General features: G+C 36.3%; 2 pseudogenes; both read right to left on the bottom strand.

Moving 5' to 3' along the window:
- Nucleotides 1-13,089: 13,089 nt before the first annotated feature.
- Nucleotides 13,090-14,253, bottom strand: LOC129475589 (hsc70-interacting protein-like; annotated as a pseudogene).
- Nucleotides 14,254-14,793: 540 nt separating this feature from the next.
- On the bottom strand, nt 14,794-15,892 carry LOC129475352 (histone-lysine N-methyltransferase SETMAR-like; annotated as a pseudogene).
- Between the last annotated feature and the right edge of the window lie 1,050 nt (nt 15,893-16,942).

The raw sequence follows: 16,942 nt of genomic DNA on the forward strand, positions 1-16,942 counted from the left end.
GAGTAAAGGAGACTTTGTTTTGCAGTTTAGGTACTGGCTCAGCTGTAGTAAAACACAACACCAAGTGGGCTTCTGGGCTTCCTGATTTCAGGCCTTGGCTTCTAGAAAGCATTTCTGGACTCACCCTGGTTAGAAGGGATCCCATTGCCCTGAAGGGAGAGACCCAGGCCTGGCAGCATTTGCTACAAGCTAACTGAAGGGTCCGTAGACCATAAGTGAACATCAGTGGTAGAAAAGCAATACTTGCTGTGGGCCTGGGGCAGTATTGGTCATGGGGATAGTCTCCTGCTTGAGGAAAAGAGGAAGAAGAGTGGAAAAGATTTTGTCTTGTGCTTTGGATGCCAGCTCAGCCACAGAATAATAGAGCATGAAGTAGTTTGCTAAGTCTCCTGGCACTGGGCCTTGGCTACCAGATGGCATTTCTGGACTCATTCTTTGCAGGGCGGGGGGGGGGGCGGGCAGGCTGTGGCTAGCTTGCTACCCTGAAGACAAGGATGCAAGCATGGCTAGATTCATTACCTTCTGGCTGAAGAGCTATTGGGCCTTAAGTGAACATTTGTGGTAGTCAGACAGTGGTCACCATTGGCCTAGGGTTAGCCCCAGTGCTGTGCTGGCTTCAAGTCTGACCCAGTGCAGTCCTAGTGCTGGTGGCACAAGGGTACTTGTGTCACCCCTCCCCAAGCTCCAGGAAGCTCAGCACAGAGAGAGATATTCTATTTGTTTGGGGGAAAGTAAGGGAAGAGAATAAGGGTCTCTGCCTAGTGATCGAGAGAATTCTCTCAGATCTTACCCAAGATCATCAAGGCAGTACCTCTAGGAGTCTGCAAGAGTCAGCGATACTGGCTGTGAGTGCCTTCTAATGTAGATATGGCTGCAGACACTGAAGACTTAGATCACAACACTCAATTCCCTTTGAGTATCTGGAACACCTTCACAAGAAGGAAAGGTACAAATAAGCTCAGACTGTGAAAACTATAATAAATACCTAACTCTTCAGTGCCCAGATGTCAAGAAATATCTGAAAGCATCAGGACCATCTAGGAAAACATGACCTCACCAAACAAACTAAATAAGGCACCAGTGAGGAATCCTGGAGTAATAGAGATATGTGACCTTTCCGACAGAAAATTTAAAATAGCTGTTTTGAGGAAGCCTAATGAAATTCTTTATAACAAAGAGAAGGAATTGAGACTACTATTATATACAATTTAACAAAGAGATTGAAATAATTTTTTAAATTATTTTAAGCAGAAATTCTGGAGCTTGAAAATGCGATTGATATAGTGAAGAATGCATCAGAGTATCCCAACAGCAGAACTGATCAAGCAGAAAAAGAATAAGTGATCTTGAAGACATGCTACTTGAAAATATACAGTCAGAGAACACAAAAGAAAAATATAATAATGTACACCAACAAAATCTAGAAAATAGCCTCAAAAGAGCAAATCTAAGAGTTTTTGGACGTAAAGAGGAGATAGAGAGAGAGAGATTGTCATAGAAAGTTATTCAAAGGGATCATAACAAAGAACATTCCAAATTTAGAGAAAGATACAAATATTCAAATACGAGAAGCTTATAGGTCACCAAGTGGGTTTAACCTAAATAAGACAGACTACCTTGAAACACCTGATAATCAAACTATCAAGGTCAAGGATACAGAAGGGATCCAGAAAGCAGCAACAGAAAAGAAACAGCAAAAACATAAAAAAGATGCAATACTTCCAGCAACTGACTTTCATTGAAAATCTTATAGGCCAGGGCAGAGTGATATGACATTTTTAAATGACTGAAGAAAAACAAATGCTCATCATAGAATAGTATATCCAGCAAAAATATACTTCAAACATGAGTAAATTTGGACTTTCCCAGACCAAAAAAAAAAAAAAAAAATGCTGAGTGATTTCAATAGTAGAAGACCTGTCCTACAAGAAATTCTAAAGGAAATTATTCAATCTGAAACAAAAGGACATTAACAAGCAAGTAAGAAATAATCTGAAGGTAAAAGACTCACTAATAATAGTAAGTACACAGGCCAAAACAGAATATTTAACTCTGTAATTGTGCTGTGTAAACTACTCCTGTCTTGAGTAGAAAGACTAAATGATGAATCTATCAAAAGTAATAACAATGACGTTCAAGACATGGACAGTATAAACTGATATAAATATAAACAAAAAGTGAAAAAGCTGGGGAGATTAAGTTAAATTGTAGAATTTGTGTTAGTTTTCTCTTTTCTTGTTCATAAATTTGTTTTTGCAAGCCGTGCAAAGTTGTCATAACTTTAAAATAATGGGTTATAAGAAGTTATTTGCAAGCCTCATGGCAATCTTAAGTCAAAAACCTACAAGGATACACAAAAGATAAGAAGCAATAAATCAAAACAAAAAACAAGAGAAAATCAGGAAAAGGAAGACAGGAAAGAAAGAATAAAGAGAGGAGCACAAAATACCAAAAACCAAGTAACAAAAAATGGCAGAACTAATTCCTTACCTATCAATAATTATGTTGAATGTACATGGGCTAAATTTTTCCATCAGAAGATAAAGAGTGGCTGAATGGATTAAAACAAAAAAGACCCAATAATTTGTTGGCTACAACGCATTTCACCTATAAAGTCACACATAGACTGAAAATGAAGGGGTGGAAAAAGATATCCCATGCCAATGGAAACCAGAAAAGAGCAGGAATAGCTACACTTACATCAGACAAAATAGATTTCCAGAAAACAATTTAAGATGAGACAAAGAAGATCATTATATAATGATGAACAGTTCAATCCAGCAAAAGGATAGAATGATTGAAAATATATGTGCACCCAACACTGGAGCACCCAGATATATAAGGCAAATGTTACTGGTTTAAAGGGAGAGATCGACCTCAATACAATAATAGCTGGAGACTTCAACATCCCACTTTCAGCATTGTAGAGATTCAGGAAGAAAATCAATAAGGAAACATCACACTTAATCTGCACTATAGATGAAATGAACCTAATAGATAATTACAGGACATTTCATCTAATGGCTACAGAGTACATGTTCTTCTTCTGAGGATGTGGATCATTCTCAAGGCAATATTAGTCCACAAAACATGTCTTAAACATTCAAAAAAAGAAATAACATCAACTATTTCACTGACCACAATGGAATAAAACTATAAATCAATACCAAGAAAATATTGCAAAATATATAAACACATGGGAATTAAACAATTTGCTTCTGAATGACCATTAGGTCAATGAAGAAATAAAGGAATTTTAAAAACTTTTTGAAATAAATGAAAACAGAAACACAACATACAGAAATCTGTCAGATACAAACAAGCAGTACAAAGAGGAAAGTTTATAGCAAAAAGTGCCTACATCAAAAACCAAATAAATAACTTAATAATGGATCTCAAAGAACTATAGAAGCGAACACAAACCAAACCAAACAGTAGTAGAAGAAAATAAATAATAAAGATTAGAGAAGAAATAAATGAAATTCAAATGAGAAAATACAAAAATCAATAAAACAAATAATTGGTTTTGGATAATAAAAAATATCGAGAAAAGTATAAGCAGGCTAAGAAAACATAGAGAAGATCCCGATAAATAAAAGAATAGTTTTAAAAGGAGATATTACAACAGATACTGCAGAAATTCAAAGGATCATTAGGGACTACTATGCACAACTATACATCAATTAATTGGAAAATCTAGAAGAAATGGATAAATTTCTATAAACATACAACCTGCCAAGATTGAATCATAAATCCAAAATCTGAATTTACCAATAACAAAGAATGAGATCAAAGCTGTAATAAAAGGTCTCCTAGCAACGAAAAGCCCAGGACTCGAGGGCTTCACTGCTGAAGTATATCAAACATTTAGTAAAGAACTAAAAACAATTCTACTTAAAACATTCTGAAAAATAGATAAGGGAGAATACTTCCAAACTCATACTATGAGTCCAGTATTACTCTGATGTTAAAACCAAAGACACATTAAAAAAGAACACTACAGGCCAATATCCCTGATGAACACTGATGTAAAGATCATCAACAAAATACTAGCAAAGCATATTCAAGAACATATTCAAGAGATTATTCATCATGACCAAGTGGGATTTATTCTAGGGATACAAGGATGGTTCAACATACACCAATCAATGTGATACATCATATCAAAAGAATGAAAGACAAGAAAAATAAAATTTAACATCCCATCATCATAAAAACTCTAAAAAATCTGGGTACAGAACAAACATGCTTCAACATAATAAAAGCCATATAACATAGTCACACAGATAGTATCATACTGAATACTATATTATAGTCACACAGATAGTATCATATTTGAATGGGGAAAAACTGAATGTCATTCCTCTAACCTCTGGAACCTGAGAAGGACGTCCACTTTCACCACTGTTATTCAACATATTACTGGAAGTCCTAGCTAGAGCAATAACTCAAGAGAAAGAAATTAAGGGAATCTGAATTGGAAAGACAGAAGTAAAATTATTCTTGCTTCCAGATTATGTAATCTTATATTTGGAAAAACTGAAATACTCCACAAGAAAACTACTAGATTTAATGAACAAATTCAGTAAAGTTACAGGATAAAAAAACAGCATACAGAAATCAGTAGCATTTCTACATGCCCACAGCAAACAATTCGAAAAAGAAATAAATAAACTAATGCTATTTACAATAGCTACAGATACAATAAAATTCTGAGGTATAATCCTAACCAAAGAAATGAAATATCTCTATAATTAAAACTATAAAACATTGATGCAAGTAATTGAAGAGAACCCCAAAAATGGAAAGATATTCAATGTTTGTGGATTGGAAAAATCAATATTGTTAAAATGTTCACACTACCCGAAACAATCTACAGATTCAACACAATCCTCATCAAAATGCCAATGACATTCTTCACAGACATAGAAAAAATAATCTTAAAGTTTATATGAAACAACAAAAGAGGCAGAATAGCCAAAGCCACCATGAGCAACAAAAACAAAATGGGAGAAATCACATTATCTGACTTCAAATTATACTACAGAGTTATAGTAACCAAAACAGCATGGTACTAGCATAAAACCAGACACATAGACCAATGGAACAGAATAGAGAATGCAGAAATACATCTATCAATCTACAGTGAACTCATTTTCAACAAAGCTTCCAAAAACATACATCGGGGAAAGGACTGTCTGTTCAATAGATAATGCTGAGAATACTGGATATCCATATGTAGAAGAAGGAAACTAGACCCCTAGCACTCACCATATAAAAAATCATATCAAATTGAATTAACAGTGTAATAGGGTTCTCTAGAGGGACAGAATTAAAAGGATATATTTCATATATATATATATATGAAAGGGAGTTTATTAGGAGAATTGACCCACACAATCACAAGGTGAAGGCCCACAATATGCCATCTGCAAGTTGAGGAATAAGAAAGCCAGTAGTGGATCAGTCTGAGTCCCAAAACCTTGAAAGTAGGGAAGCTTACAGTGCAGCTTTTGGTCTGTGGCTGAAGGCCTGAGAACCCCTGGCAAACCACTAGTGTAACTCCAAGAGCCCAAAAGCCTAAGAACTTGGAGTGTGATGTTTGAGGGCACAAAGCATCCAGCACAGGAGAAAGATGAAGGCTGGAAGACTCAGCAAGTCTAGTTCTTGCACCTTCTTCTGCCTGTTTTATTCTAGCCATGCTGGCAGCTGATTAGACTGTGCCTACCCAGATTGAGGGTGGGTCTGCCTCTCCCAGTCCACTGACTCAAATGTTAATCTGCTTTGACAACACCCTCACAGACACATTCAGGAACACTACTTTGCATTCTTCAATCCAATCAAGTTAACATTCAATATTAACCATCACAAACAGCTTAACTCTAAAAACTCAAACTATAAATCTATTTTAAAAATTGAGGAAATTCTCCAGAATACTGGACTGGGGAAATATTTCTTGAATAATACCACACAAGCACAGGCAACCAAAGCAAAAATGGACAAACAGGATCACATCAAGTTAAAAAGTTTCAGCACAGCAAAGGAAACAATAAACAAAGTTTAGACAGCTCCTAGAATGGGAGAAAATATTTGCAAACTACCTACCTGACAAGGGATTAATAACTAGAATATATAAGAACTCGAACAACTCTATAGGAAAAAAATCTAATCATGATTAAAAATGGGCAAAATATTTGAATAGATGTTTTTCAAAATAAGACATAAAATGGCAAACATCAACATCATTGATCAACGGAGAAATGCAAATCAAATCTACAATATCATCTCACACAGTCAAAATGGCTTATATTCAATAGAGAGATAATAACAAATGCTGGTGAGGATGTGGAGAAAGGGGAAACCTGGTGGTTGGTACACTGTTGGTGGGAATGTGGATTAGTACAGCCACCATGTAGAACATTTCAGGGTTCTTCATAAAACTAAAAATAGAACTACCATATGATCTAGCAATCCCACTGCTAAGTATATACCCCAAAAAAGGAGATCACCATATCAAAGAGATCTCTGTACTCCCATGTTTATTGTAGCACTATTCACAGTTAGCAGAATTTGGAATCAACCTAAGTGTTTATCAACAAATGAATGGATGACAAAAAAAGTGGCACATATACAAAATGGAGTACTCTTCAGCCATAGAAAAAATAAGATTCTGTTATTTGCAACAACATTTATGAAAGTGGAAGGCAGACATTATGTTAAGTGAAATAAGTGACGCATAGAAAGACAAACTTTTCATGCTCTCATTCATTTGTGGGAGATAAAAATTAAAACAATTGAACTCTTGGATAGTGGAATAATGGTTACCAGAGGCTGAGAAGTGGAAGGAAAGTGGGGTTGGTTAACAGGCATGAAAATATATTTAGATCGAATCAATGAGACCTAGCAGTTGATAACATAACAGGGTAACTGTAGTCAACAATACTTTATTGCATATTTTAAAGTAACTATAAGAGTATAATTGGAATGTTTGTAACACAAATAAATGATGAATGCTTGAGGTGATAAATTCTCCACTTACTCTGATGCAATTATTATGCATTGAATGTCTGCATCAAAATATCTCATGTACCCCGTAAATATATACACCTAATATGTGCTCATAACAATTAAAAATTATTTAAATTTAAAAATATATATCTCAAATGGAGATGACACCAGAGCAAAAATGGCAAAGGCTTATACAATAAATATCCACATTAGAATGTCTGAAGAATGGGCCCAGGAGTACACAGTTTGTAAAAAGTACCTTAATTTGATTCTAACTGGCACCTCCGGCTAATAAAACCTGCTCAGATCACATCTTTGATACTCTAATACATAGCACAATAATTTGTTTTGTGACATGCTTTGGCATCATTTGACCAAAGTTCTATGGCCATATCTGCAATGACTTTAAAAATATATAACTATTCATATAAGAAATTGATTATGTCACAGTTTGCCAAGCAACTTCAGATGAGAGAATAATAGGTATTTTGTATAAGAAATGTTTTTTGCCTTTCTTGCCATATGACATGCTTGCTCTCCCTTTGCCTTCTGCCATGATTATAAGCTCTTTAAGGCCCCCACCAGAAGCAGACACCAGCACTATGATTCTTGTGCAGTCTACAGAACTGTGTCAACATGATTGGATTAAGGAATACCTAGAGAAGTGGTAAAATGTTACTGCTGGGTGAGTTTGTGAGAGAGTTTCCAGACAAGACTGCCATAGCTGGGACTCTTCTTCTCCTTCTCTTGGACATCGGAACTCCAGGCTCTCTGGCCTTTCTACTCCAGAACGTAAACCAGGGGCCACCCAGTTTCCCAGGCCTTTGGTCTTGTACTGAGAATTACACCATCAGCTTTTCTGGTTCTGAGGTTTTCACATTTGGACAGAGTCACGCTATTAGCATCCCAGGGTCTCCAGCTTGCAAACAGCCTACTGTAGGACTTCTCAGCCTCCATAATTACATGAGTCAATTCTACTAATAAATCTCTCATCGGCCGGGCGCAGTGGCTCACGCCTGTAATCCCAGCACTTTGGGAGGCCGAGGCGGGTGGATCACGAGGTCAGGAGATCGAGACCATCCTGGCTAACACAGTGAAACCCCGTCTCTACTAAAAAAAAAAAAAAAAAAAAAAATACAAAAAATTAGCCAGGCATGGTGGTGGGCGCCTGTAGTCCCAGCTACTCGGGAGGCTGAGGCAGGAGAATGGCATGAACCCGGGAGGTGGAGCTTGCAGTGAGCCGAGATGGTGCCATTGTACCCCAGCCTGGGCAGCAGAGTGAGACTCCGTCTCAAAATAAATAAATAAATAAATAAATCAATAAATCTCTTATCTATCTATCTATCTATCTATCTATCTATCTATCTATCTATCATCTATCTATCCTATTGGTTATGTCTCTCTGGAGAACCCTTAACATAGACATCAAAGGCCTAGCTTACATCGCAGGCAGAATCTTTGGAATAAAAGGAAGTAAGGGGAGGGACTGTGGTAAAGTCTCCCCATGTTGTGGGAGACTGACCTTGGGAATAGAAGTAAAACTCCCTTGGAGGGACAAAAATCCTGTGGACCTTTTATCCAAAGAGTTTTAGAAATCAATTTGGTTACCTAAACAGAATATATTATTATCTAGAGCAATTAAATGAAATGTCTACATGTCTATCAAAAGAACACCTGAAATAAATTTGAGACCAATGAAAAAAAGACCTTTTTTTGTTGAAATCCTAAAAATATGAGGTTCAATTTTTAAGAGATTGAAAGATATGTTACTATAAAAAGTCAGTGAAGACTAACAAATTAAGACATCACCATAAAAATAATAATAAGTAACTACTATTGTTATTTCTATCACTTAAATAGTGTTTACTGTGTATAGGCACCATTTGCAGTGTTATACATATATTAACTAATTTAGTCCTCATATTAACTTTATTAGGCAGGTGTTATTACTGTTTCTATTTGGAAAACGAAGAAACAATTATAGACAAAGATTAAGTAACTTGTCCAAAGTCACACAACCAATGGTGGTGTAGCTGGGATTCAAAACCAAATATTTCATCTCCAGGTGTAGCTGGGATTCAAATCCAAATATTTCATCTCCAGAATCTGTACCCTTAGCCAGCACACTAAATATAAACTATGCCTAGTTTTTAAAAATATTGAAAAACATTTACAGTAGAAACTGGACAAGAGTAAAGGAGAATATTGTATTTTAAGAGAACATGTAACTTAAAGAATACAAGGAGAAAATTTGAAAAGAAAAATGCAAGGAACAGAAATTATAAAAGCAATTCAACACATATTTTGGAAGTACAGCCATGCATTGCTTAATGTCAGGGATATATTCTGATAATTGTGCCTTTAGGCAATTCTGTCATTGTGTGAACACCATAGAGCATACTTACACAAGCCTATGTGATATAGCCTACTACACATACAGGCTATAAGGTATAGCTTTTGCTTCTAGGCTACAAACCTGTGCAGCATGTTCCAGTATTGAGTATTGTAGGTAATTGTAACACAATGGTAAATATCTATATATCTAAACATATCTAAACACAGAAAAGTTACAGTAAAAATACAGTATTATAATCTTATTGGACCACTGTTTATATATGTGGTCCCTTGTTACCCAAAATAATGTAATGTGGGGTGACTATATTATGTATGAACCTGCAAGTGTTCTAACTGCAAAGGATAATTCAGTGAAAAATAGACAAGGAAAGCATGGAGGTACCTGAAATTATGGAATAGATCTTAATTTTCTGATTGTGTCGAGTTTTCCTTGGATTATAAAAGATTATTCTTTCACTTCAAAGCACTTCACCCTTCAGCACCTAAGAGTGAATTCCTTTAATATGAATCTACGCCACCTTGAATAAGAATATTTTTCAGACTATCTGTAGAAAGAGGGCATGGCTCTGAATTCAGCAACTATGCATAGCTGAACTGAAGGAATGTTTAGTAGCTCTATCTCAGAATTCATTCTCATTACTGGCAAATATCTTTTCATGCTTGTTGTGTTTCTCTAACTAGATAGAGTTGCTCACTAATAGTGATGACTTTGTTTTCTACTTATTTTCTTATCAATTTCCAATAATTGATTCTAGAATTCAGATTATTTTATACATCTAAAGGAAAAGAATAGTGTCATAAAAGACTCAAGTAATCTTTGCATATTTTATTTCTCCCAGTTACTAAGTGATATATGATATGACTTTTAAAATAAAAAACATATTAGTGATAACAGCTTACTATTATTTACGACTAACCCTAAATGGTTAAGGAAAAGTTGTGGCATATTTAGCAAGAAGCTAGCATATACTGCCTGTTTCTGAGAGGAGCAGCTGGACGAAATGTCGATGCAATTCCCAGTATTGCAATGTAGGTAAATATCAGAGTACATTTCTGTACAAATCTAATTAATTCTAGATTTGCTTTTTAAATTGAGAAAATAAATAGAAACCCCAGGTCAAAAAATGGATTCAACCAAAAGACAATAAAATTCATGTAGTATAGTAACTTTAATTGCTTATGGGAGTTCAGTTCAGACCCAATTTAATCTTTGAAACCTTAAGGATTGACCCTTATTTTTAATAGAAAAATTATATCTCTCTAATGAAAGGTGAAAATTGTGATTTGTGTAATTTATTTATTATGTTATGGCATAACTTTGCATGAGCAATTGCTATTATATAATTATGCAATTTATGATTTTAAAAATAATTGATACATGTGTTTTTTCACTTACAGAGACCCTCTTCTGATGAACGAGAGGGAGGCAGTCTTTCATTTACATGCAACAAAAAAGGAATAGATATAGCCCATAAAAAAACAAAAAACTTCACAACCTAATCAATTTCCTTTATCTTGAGTCACAGTTTCTTTTTGGCTAATTAACTACACTTTTGTTAGAGACAATGATACATGTGAATTATCATGTTTCCTCCATACAATTCCTCTTCTGTGTGTGTGTGTGGGGTGTGTGTGTGTGTGTGTGTGTAATTTCTTTCATCTCTCCAATTTCTGAATTTCTGTAGTTCTATCCACTTATTTGAACAAATGTGGCAATTATTGCATTTTAATTAGGATTAATTACGAGTCTAATATTTTCATACCCACTTTTCCTGCCATAAAATGCTCATGCAAACCCCAGGATTTTCAACTTCTCAAGGGAAATAGCCTTTATTTTATTTTATTATTAAACTTTAAGTAAATTGTAGAAATTGAATTTAGGAAACAAGTACAATTCACGCAAACATTCCAAAATGTTTGCTTTGTCTTTGTAACATACAACTATTTCAAACCCACTATCCAAACTGATTGTGAAAAAGAGCCAGCTACAGAGAAGTTTTACAGACATTGGGTCAAAGAAACAACCTTCCTTATTCTCATGTAACAGAGAATGAGGTTCATATTGCAAAATACATGTGTCTTACTTATAATTCATGTGATAAGTGGTATTAAGAAAGCTAGAGTTGTTTAATTTAATAGCATGTAACTGTACATTAAACAGACATAGGTGAAATTATAGGTTTATCTACTAGTTGTCTTTCTCAGTTCTACAGAAATAGAGCCTTTGTTTACATTTTATCACTGTGGGCTGTTTATCTCCTGTTCTGTTATAAAATAGACTTCTGTGTATGGGTTCCCATCATGCTACATTCACACAGCCCATGGGATACTTTAGGGAGAATGGTGATAAGCTATTCTATTGACAGAGTGGTTGAGGCCTTCCATTGAGTTCTTACAGATCTGTGTTATATTCATGTTGGCATGAGCCTGAGGAAGAGAATTCTGAATAATGTGAAAAGTCAGCACCTGGGAGGGATGCTCGGGGTTCTAAGAGAAACAAATATAGTGTCTGACATCTTTACCCAAACTGTTAACACTAGAGCATTAGTAGGTAGGATCTAAAATGAATGAAGGTGTGTATTTCAATGGTCTTTGAGAGTGTGGTCTACATATTTCAATGTGTCATTGTATTGGTCTGTTCTCACAGTGTTGTAAAAAATACCTGATACTGTATAATTTATAATGAAAAGAGATTTAATAGGCTCACGGTTCTGCAAGCTGTATAGGAACCTGATGCTGCCATCTCCTCAGCTTCTAGGGAAGCCTCAGGTAACTTACAATCATGGTGGAAAGCAAAGGGGGAGTGAACATTTCACATAGCAAGTGCAGGAGGAAGACAGTGAGCAGGGAGGTGCTACACACTTTTAAACAACTAGATCTCACAAGAACTCACTATCCTTACAACAATACCAAGGGAGATTGTGTTAAACCATTCATGAGAAACCACACCCATAATCAAATCACCAGGCTCCACCAACATTGGGAATTACAATTTGACATTAGAGTGGAGACACAGATCCAAACCATATCAGTGACTGAATGACATGATATCAAAATAAAGACTCTCCTACCCACAACTTTGATTAACAAAACCAAGGACTTATTCGTGAACAGAGAGGCATAGGACTACTAACTACAAGTTTTGCTAATGCTCAGAATATAATTTTATTGGAATAATTTAAAAGAAAGCCTTAGATATAGATATCTCAAATATTATGTTTATAGACTCTCCACAATCTCTGAGAATGCTGGCATGCAAATCTTCGCCCTTGAATATCAAATTTTCATATTCATGGCTATTGAAGATGAATATGTATCAGGGTATTTTTTTTTATTTTTATCTTTTATGTTTGCCTCGCAATAATAACTTTTATTTCACTCAAATTGGAGCAATAATCTTCCATGCATAAGCATCTTCCCTGCCCAATAATTCAAAGAAAAAAAATCCAAAATGATTAGTAAAGAAAAATATAAGAATTAACAGACCTTTTAATTTGTTTTAAATATTTTGAAGATTTAAAAAGTGTTTAAAGTTTGTAATTCCTAGTAGGAAAACATTATCTGAATGAATACCCTAATGGCAAACCACTGTAAAATGCTTCAGCTGCATTTGGGGGAAAGGGGTAGGGATTATCTTCAAAGCACCCCAGCTCTCTTGATGAGAAGGTCAGAGGTACATTGGTTTGTATTATTGTGACATCCATAAGGTGATCCAGGTTGCTTTTCCTTCAGCAAGGGCATTAATTATCAGAAGGGCATTACGCTTGACCTCCAAATTTGGCTGACAATTTACTGATGAGATTCATAACCTTTGGGTTGCTCTGGTATTTTGAATATTTGCTGGGTTCTGAGCCACATCCTGGAAGGCCGCCATAACTTCTGGATCCTGCATGGCTGCAAGAACCTCTGGATCACTAAGAATTTCATTGAGTCCAGGCATTCTGGCCATTTCAGGCATGCCCCCTCCCATTCCAGGCATTCCCCCAGGAAAATTACCAGGCATTCCCCCAGGAAAGCCACCTGGAAAAGATCCATACTGAGCTCTTGAGTGTCGTCTGGCTTCTTCCTCCCTCTGGGCTCTCTCATGCTCTTGTCGAGCCTTCTTAACTCGTTCTATTCTTTCTTTGATCTCTCGCTCTTCATGTTTTTGCCCATACTTTCTCCGATGTTCTGCAATTTTCTGTGCCCTAGGTTGAACTTCTTTCAGCATTGCACTAGCATCTTCATCATAATCCAATTTACAGGCAAGGGCAAGATCATGGGCTGCTTCTTCCCAGTGGCCTAGAAGTCTGTGTGCTTCCCCCCGCCACTTCTAAGGCTGAGCTGAATCAGGATTTATTTCAATGGCTCTGTCACAGTCTCGGATGGCAGCATTTGGCTTCTGTAACTTGACAAAGACACTGACCCTCTTGACATACAAAATGGCCAAGTGAGGATTCAGCTTGATGGCATCTGTGACTAAGTCAATGGCTTTCTGGAGTTCACCATCATTTAGGGCTTCAATAGCAGCCAGTTTTTTATCATTTGCCTGATCCATCATCTCCTCCATTATTTCTGCATTTTCATCTCCCATTTCTTGAGGAGCATCAGTGTCTGGTTCAATCACACCTTCTTTATCAATTTCTAGATCACTTTCCTCACTTGATGGTTCATCTGCCTTTAAGTCTTCCTCCACCTTCTTACTATCAGGTTTTTCTTCCTTGGTATTTTCTTCTGATTTAGCTTTCTGTGTAGCAGGTGGTACTTTACCTCCCATGTTCTCCACCCACTCCCTCAGGAAGCGCATTTCGTCGGTGTGTAGAACGCTCGGATCCTGCTTACACATTTTCACAAAGGCCCAAAGCTCGTTCACTTTGTGGGGGTCCATAGTAGTGAGGTGGTGAGTGAAGCTGGGGGCTGCAGCCTGGTTCCAGGCCCAGGCGCTGGCTCGGCGTGACCACGCAGAAGGGCTTGTTTAATGTTAGATAGCTCATAAGGTGCATAGGAAACCTGAAGGAATAAGTTTATAAGTGTCTTAGTTAATTTTCGTACTTATAACAAAACACCTGAAAGTGGGTATTTATAATGAAAGGAATTTATTTCTTACTGTTATGAAGGCCAAATTCAAGGCTGAGGGACCACATCTAGTGAGAGCCCTTTTGCTGGTGGAGACAGTCTTGTGATGTCTTGAAGCGGTGCAGTGTAACACATGACAGAGGAGCAGAGCATCCTTGCGTGCTAACTGAGGTCTTTCTTTTTGTATAAAGCCACCAGTTCTCCTCCCATGATAACCCATTAAGCCATTAACCCACTAATCCATTAATCTATAAATGGATTAACCCATTCATGAGGGCAGAGTCCTCATGATCCAATCACCTCTTAAAGGCCCCATATTTCATTGCTACCACATTGAAGATTAAGTGAGTTTTGGAGAGGTCAATTATTCAAACCTTAGCAAAAGCTAAGACAAGAGTTACAATCAACAGATTTTTGCCAAGGAGGAATAAGTTTGTTTATGTCTGTAGCGTAAAAGTATGCACGTTGGGATTAGACAAACTCTTTGGAAGCATTGTCTGCATCCTGCTGGTTGTGGAAGCGTTTTCCCTGCAAAAAGTTGTTGAGATGCTTGAAGAAGCGGTAGTCAGTTGGCAAGAGGTCAGATGAATATGGTGGATGAAACAAAACTTCGTAGCACAGTTCATTCAACTTTTGAAGCAGTGGTTGTGTGACATGTGGTTGGCAATTGTCCTGGAGAAGAATTTAACCCTTTCTGTTGACCAATGCCAGCTGCAACCATTGCAGTTTTCGGTGTATCTCATCAATTTGCTGAGCATACTTCTCAGATTTAATGGTCTTGCCGAGATTCAGAAAGCTATAGTGGATCAGACTGGCAGTAGGCCACCAAACAGTGGCCATGACCATTTTGTTTGGTGCAAGTTTGGCTTTGGGAACTGCTTTGGAGCTTCTTCTCGGTCCAACCACTGAGCTGGTCATCATCAGTTGTCTTATAAAATCCACTTTTCGTTGCACATCACAATCTGGTAGAGAAATGATTCATTGTTATTGCCTAGAGTAAAAGAAGACAACACTTCAAAACAATAATTTTTTAAAAATCATTTTAATCATTAAATTACATTAAATTAAGTCATTAAATCATTTAAATTTCACTCAGCTCATGAGGCACACACTTATCGAGCCTTTTCACCCTTCCGATTTGCTTCAAATGCTGAATGATAGTAGAATGGTTGACATTGAGGTTTTCAGCAACTTTTCATGTAGTTGTAAGAGGATCAACTTCGATTATTGCTCTCAGTTGGCCGTTGTCAACTTCCAATGGCCGGCCACTATGCTCCTCATCTCCAAGGCTCCCATCTTCTTTGCAAAACTTCCTGGACCACTACTCCACTGTATGTTCATTAGCAGTTCCTGGGCCAAATGCATTGTTGATGTTGCGATTTGTCTCCACTGCCTTATGACCCATTTTGAACTCGAATAAGAAATTGAATAAAAAAATTGTTTGTATTTGCTTTTTGTCTAACATCATTTCCATAGTCTAAAATAAAATAAACAGCAAGTAATGTCATCAGCAAAAATAATTATAATAATAAAGAGATTAATGCACATTAAAATGGTGTATAACATAACCACGATTATTTAAGAATGTATTACAACATCAAATGGCAAATTTCAACACTGCAAAAATTTCAATTACTTTTGCACTCATGTGTTGGGGGCACAGTGATAAACTATTCAATTGCCAGGACACAGTTGCTAAGTTTAATAAACTCCAACATTTTCTTCCATTCTTGTTTCACTTGTCTCATGATCCAAATTTCAGAAAAAGAGACTCCAAATGACTGAGCTTATCTCACTTGAACACCCAATTTCTATTTTCATTAAAATACAATAAGAACAAAGTTTGGAAAAAGGATTATTTCCTTTTAATTTCCCAATACTAAGTTTCTATAATTCAGTAAAAGTAAATTAAGTCATGAAAAATCTAAACATAAAAAATCAAAATCACCAGAATTCTCTTACATTTTTATGCTGATATCATACACTATCCCTCCAGCAATTTATATCAGATCACTTGATGTGATTTCCCTATTTAGCATCTATACTCTGGAGGAATCAGATTGTAGAAGCATCTCTAAAGTCATCAGAGGTGTCTCAGAGGCCTGAAGAAAAGGAAAAGAACTAGTGCTTGGACTACAGATGCCTCACTCCACTTCAACCAAAGCCTCATCTCTTTCATTTGTTTATTTTAGCAGAGTTCTATTACCAAAAGTGTGTTTGAAAACCACTGATCGAAGGCCCCATATAAATAGTTAATATTATAACTAAATTCCCTTAAATCCGTGTAGTGCTATCTGATTTCTTATGGAAAATCGGAACTAAAAATTTGGAAAATTTGGCAGCCATCACATTTGTTATGTGGTAAACCTCTTTGAATTCCTAATTTATTTTTTTCTAGCTATCCTTAACACCAGAAACTATATGCCCATTTACATCAATTCTCATTGCCCACTTCTCTTCCATTCCTTCTCAGGGATCTAATAAAGAAAAATAGGGCTGTTTATGTCTTTAACAGGTAACTAAT

The sequence above is a fragment of the Symphalangus syndactylus genome, chromosome X (assembly GCF_028878055.3).
Source record: "Symphalangus syndactylus isolate Jambi chromosome X, NHGRI_mSymSyn1-v2.1_pri, whole genome shotgun sequence".
Classification (NCBI taxonomy): domain Eukaryota; kingdom Metazoa; phylum Chordata; class Mammalia; order Primates; family Hylobatidae; genus Symphalangus; species Symphalangus syndactylus.